Below are 6379 nucleotides of genomic sequence, written 5' to 3'. Positions count from 1 at the left end.
TTGGTGTATTTGGCATTGATCAGGGGAGGGGAAAAGATCACAATAAAGTTTCTTCTGGTGACAAAAGAGGTTCCACACTGTCAGGTTGAAGGGACACTTTTGTGGTGTAATGAGGCAATGACTGAGCCTGTCTGCTATGGAGATGGCCTCTCCATGAATGTGGGCTACTACAAAGAAAGTGATCTAAAACCATGATTCATTCCAAAAGTCTCAAAGCCCCTGGCACAAGGGCTACAAATGTACAGCCCCATTTACTTATCAGAAACCAATCATTTAGCCCATGTGTATGACAAAAGCAACTCAATGGAGATGGTCTTGAAGGGCTTTGCAAGGTCAAAAATCCCTGTTATCAGAAACATTTGTATGTGCAAGTTGGTCTGCAACAGCAACCATACACCTAGACCATTCTGTCCTAAACATGTCCCCCCATCACAGGGTAAGTGCATATATGGTGACTATCACAATGGGTACCAGTAGGTGAAAGAGGCTGCCAAAAATTAAATTAGGTCTGTGTATCCACTGTCGAAGCTGACATTTGCATTCTGTCAAAATTCAAATCCAGTTCGATAACACAAAAATCTCTATGTTTCTAAAGGTCACTCCAGAATTCCCATAGGGACTCAAGCATGCTGCCACAGATCCCTGAGATTGCAAAGGCTTACAGGAATCACGTCTGATGAAATAAGAAAATAAGCTGCATGGTGGAGCAGAAGAATTCTTTCTTGAGAAGACTCGCTTTGCAAAACAGTGTATCCAGCGAACATCATATAGAAAAACAAGGTCTGCAAAATCTACATCTGTAACTTTTGTAGTTGTTCACTGTGATGTCTAAAGATTGGAATTAGTGCAGTAAACTCTCTTCTCTTGTTACCACTGTCTCTTCCAAGGTAGGAACAGCAAGCAGACAGTTATCTAGCTAGGGAAATATAATGATCCTCAGCCGGATTTATGTGCAGCCACGACAGCTATACATTAAGTGAAAACCCAGGGAAGAGGTGAGGTTAGACCACTGAGGAAGACTACGAACATACAATGAATGTTTTTTACATGGAAACATAAAAACCTCAATGCCTTGGCTATTATGATGTGCAGGTGTGCATTTTGGAGGTCATGAGAGCACAGGCAATCTCCTTTTGTCAGGCATGGAAAATTCATCTACAGAGGCCATCTGGAATGATGTTTTGGGAATTAACTAGCTTCAGCCACTTAGATCCAAGTATGGGGTGGAGGTCTTTTGCATTTTTTTGTGCCAAAATTCACCCCACATAAAAGTTGGATTATATCTCATATGGTAGGACCTCTTGGATGGCTTACTTCATCAAAACGCTTAATACATCTATTTTGCCACTCTTTTTTGATAGGATGGGTTGCTGGAAAGAGGAAGAGGGTGGATGAGAGGGAGTCGAGGAAGGGAAATCTGTTGCCTCTGGAAATGTCGCTGACCTATCTGTTTTGTGCTATGGCTACCCACATGGACAGATGTGGAAGCAAATGACTCCTGACTTAACTCCAGAGGGAGCTGCTAGTTATGCAGTCCTGGCAAGGAATAACCACTACAGCCCTGATGCTACGAAGAGTTCTTACCTCTAAAGAAGCACCTATTTTGGATTAGTTACTTCCTCTGTAGTTAATGCCAGAATGCTGGTACCTCTGCTTCTGTTGTTGTCAACTGTGCATTAAAACACAACTGTTTAGGCCACTTCTGAGTCCTCTCAAAGGCAGACTATAGTTCTGAAAGCAGATACCGACTACAATTGAGAGTGTGAGCAGGATAGTAAAACCTTATCTTCTCTTTGACTTGTAGTCCGAACAAGTTAATATCATTAAAAAAAAGCACTCATTAATAATACATGGTATTATAAACGAAGTCAGGCAAAGCCATGCATAAAGATGGATGTCGATGATGGTGCCTGCCACCTTGTTGCATTGTCCAAACCAATGAGTTAGGCATAACATTAGATTAAGAACTGTGTAATAGTTTCTGCACGGAACATTTGGCTTGGTCTTGTCTTATGCCTCCTTTGGTGACTGCTCCAGCTTCTGGGTTAATTCATCTATAAGGTCCCACTGAAGAGGAAAGTGCGAGGCAAATTACTTATTTCCTTAATACAAAAAGTAGAGAATAAAAAGACATGTTTCCCAAAATGACTTAGACAATGGGACTAATTTGAATGTTGAACTGCTGGATTCTGAGGTGATAGCTCCTTCATGAGATCAGCTATCAGTATGATGGAGTTAATGACTGGTGTCTTAACTACATCATTCCAGTTCTTACATGGATCTAGGATCCTGTCCAGCCTCTTAGTCACACAGGTAATTACACTGGGTACATTCCAAGCTGTTGGACTATGGGGGAACCATACTGTCTGCTGGATGAATCACCTAGGAGGAAGAATGAGGTGTCCAAAAGGCTTCCTACAGGAGCTTTTCATGCAGAAACCCTCTCACTTTGATTTTTTGCCTCTAATCCTTCATGCATCCTTCTAATTAAACTTATTGGATCAGGAATTGCAAATGCTTCCATTGCCCTACTCAAAATCTCAACTTACTCTGTTGAATGCTTACTCTGCATCGAGATCCACCAAAAACAGTGGTATTTTATTACATTATGCTTCCTTCTGGATCATTATTGTTCTATTAATGTTGTAAAATGTTTGCCTCCCTTCCACAAAACCACATTGGTCCATATCAATCAATTCTGGCATCCCCTTTGCCAATTTTTAGCCATTCTAGTCATAAACACTTTATAATCAGGGTTTAGAATTGAAATGGACCTATATGAAGCAAGAACAGATGGGTCTCTACAGTCTAAGTATTATAGCCACCACAGCTTTTTTCCAGGATTCTGATGCCTCCCCTTCCTTACCTTCCAGATCTTCATCACTTTCTTCCCTTCTAATTCCAAACTTCCACTGGAATACCATCTATGTCTGGAGACTTTCCTGTAGATTGGTTATACATCACCAGCTTTATCTCATGTCCTCCTATCTTAGCTGTCAGCTGTTGAACCTTGTCTACCTCTAACCCTGGCATATTTAAGTCCTCCATAAATATTTCCATTTGTGCCAAACAGTTTTGTGCCCTGGAGTTATCATAAAAAAACAAACAAACAAAAAAAAAACAGTTGCTTAATAGCAATCTTTCTATACTCATGCATATTATCCAGGTATTCCCTTATTTTCTCAACAGCACTCTGCAATTGCACCTCCTCTTCTTCTGTGAGATTCCCCCTTATTTTGTAATAATTTAAAATCTGTGATAACTTCTAAATAATTATTACTTCTGAAAGAGATCTCTCTTTTTATTTGTACCCTATTTTTAAATTTCACTTTCATATTATCCCACTCACCAGCTGTATCTTGAGTGTTTTCTATCTTCCCTAATAACTACCAGATAATTTCCACTACCCGGTCCTTAAATTTCTCTCTTTTTAACAGGTAGGTGGTGAAATGCCAGCATCTCATCTTTACTCCATTATCCTTCATTATCTTAGTAATTATTGATACATGATCTGAAGTAGTTATTGGATGTGTATCAAAGTTCTCAAATAATGGACATGTTCCTGTGAAATATAATTCCTATCATGTCTAGCATAGTTGTTGTCCCTTGGGGGACAAAACGTAACTCCTCTTCAGGTTCCTACTACCAAATTCACATCTTCTGAACTAAATATTTTCATAAATGAGAAATCTACCCTCTTTTGTTACATTTTCCCTTCTAGGCTCACCAGATACATCCTCATTGTTGCAAATCAAATTCCAGTCCCCACCTATATGTAATATTCCCTGCTGAAAGCTGATTTATTCTCCCAAAATTTAACCTCCAAAATAGCAGTTTTAGGTGGAATATAATACATGCAGATGTAATCCTCATTCCTTGCCAATAGCCCCAGACTACTTTAAATCTGCCATTATTGTCTTTTTCCCTCTTCTATCAATATTAGAGCCCCTCTAACAATTAATATAAGTACTTTGTTTAATTGTCCCTGAGACCATTCAGATTCCAAGATAATATGGAACATGTCACCATTATGGTAAGGTTTTATTCCCACTTATTATACATGGCAGCTTTTTTCAATGTCTAATTCCAGCTTTTGTGATACATACACAATAATGTTTGGCAGGTCAATAATTTATACATTTTTTATCATTAATATCGGGACCTAGGTCACATTTTAGGAGACTTTTAATAAGAACCCTCAAAACAAACACACCCACCCCAGAACACCCCTATAACCTATTAACTTAGCACAAAAAACACATAACTATGTACAATTTTTAAATTAAGTTTAACACTCCTAATAGGAATATTTGTGCCAAAAACACAGCGGCTAACACATGCCCTAGTTTATCTGAAATTCAGGTTATCCATACTAAGATGCATGCTATTGCCTGTGCTTCTACTTACACTAACTGGTATCTGTTCATTTTTTACCTTTATTTCCTTTCTCCAGATGTGAAAACTACTTACACATTTTCAGAAATCTTTAACTTTTAGCCTTGAAGAAACCAGTGCTCTGGTCTTTTATTGCCCTATTATCAACTTGCCTCCACAGAAAAGCAAGAGAAACGAGAAAAATGTACTCCTCTGGTGCAACCTGAATGATCAGCTGAAACATTTACTGCTAAAGGAAACATTTAACTTTATTCAGTGTGCTCATATTTGTTTCCACTTAAAATGTGTTATTAGATTAAGCAAAGGGTCTTATAATCCCAACATTCACCTATGCAAAATTAAGAAAAAAAAATATCCACTCTAAATATATTATGATCTGTGTACTTTTACATCCGTCTCCCACCTCAACATCCTAGGATTACAGTCTATTAACTTAAATATGCTTTTGTCTAAGTTTTTTTTCTTTTTGCACAGTGATGCCCACATTTCTTACTACCAGAAAAGAAGGGAAAAAGAGAAGAGGAAGAAAAAAAGACATATGTTTACTTTAATAACTATCACACAACTAAAAATAGTTTACTATAAAATATGCAATTTATATTGTGAAAAGTTTCATAGAAATACGGTTAAAAAAAAAGTTTACTTACAGTTATGTTTTTCCTTCCTACTCCCCCCACCAAGTCCTTGCAAACATTAATGACATGAAATGAGGTAAATGCCTTTCTGTTACAAGTTTAACAAAGTCAACAAAAGTCTACTCTAACCACTTATTCTTGTAAAGCCATATTTCACAAATGGGATTGATGCTTTGCAGTCTCACATTTATTCACTAATTTCCATATTGCTGGTCTTCTTCCTGTTTATTTCCCAGTTCATCTCAATCTCCCAACTCCAGATTCAGGTTCACTTCCACTGTGCTACAGATTCTTCTGGTCAGTTCCTGTGCTTTTCTCTCTCTTTCTCAAGCATTTTACCTTTGAAAAAGTGGAAAAGGTTTCACTGGCAAAGTCTCTCCGTGTGCTTTATTATCTATATTATTCTTGTACCTTACATCTACCTCTTGACATTCTCTGAGTACCGGGATAAATTTGTCTACACAAACACTCTGTTTCCAGCACTTAATACTTTGCCCATTTGCCACAGTTTTGTCAAGATCAACTCTTTCTGCTGGTAGGTTTGCATCTTTACTAGTAAAGGTCTTGGCTGCTTTCTTATGGCCATGTTTGGACCATATACACAGTGTGCCCTTTCAATTAAATGCCCCTGCTGTGGAATACCAGTCCAGTTACTTTTTTGCACCTCCATAAAATCAATACAATCTATTCTTTCTAGTTTCTCTGGTGCTGCAAAAAATCTCAGCTTTTCCCTATGCACTCACTCCTCTAAAACTACCATTTTTTGAAATATCTCTTCTTGAGCAGTCTCATACTCTGCCAGCATTTTCTTCATTTTGAGCTCCGATTTTTTGCAGTTTCATCAGCTCATCTGTCTTAACGCTTCTCCCCTTTTTCCAGCTTTTTATTTGAGTTGATTTAATCATTTAGTGTTGCATTAATTTTAATCAGCTCTGAGCACATTTGACTTATTTTTTCCCTGTATATTACTGTAAGCTATGTCTTGCACCAGAGTTTGAGCTTGAACTGTTATTTGCTAAACAACTGGAGGTTTCTTCCCAGTCAGTCTTTTCTCATCACCTTTTTTAGTTGATTTTCTTTCAGGCTCCCTCAGTCTCCTCTTTGCAGCCATCCAGGCACTGTACTTACCAGCCAGTAACTGAAGTTGACAATCTCTCTTGTTGCAGTTTTTCAGTTTCTGTTTTCACACTGGGAGAGCTAAAATTACGCTGTTGATTTGTTTGCAGCCATCCTGGAAGTCCTCCAGGGTATCTCAGGTTTGAGATAAAAACTGCAATAGAGATCTGAAGACTGTGGGACAATGGACAGCATTATTGGATTGGTGGGGAGCTGGAATATGGAAAAACTCT

Source organism: Protopterus annectens, chromosome 11.part0, assembly GCF_019279795.1.
Source record: "Protopterus annectens isolate FY-2018-M chromosome 11.part0, PAN1.0, whole genome shotgun sequence".
Classification (NCBI taxonomy): Eukaryota; Metazoa; Chordata; order Ceratodontiformes; family Protopteridae; genus Protopterus; species Protopterus annectens.
This window is presented reverse-complemented; position numbering follows the sequence as displayed.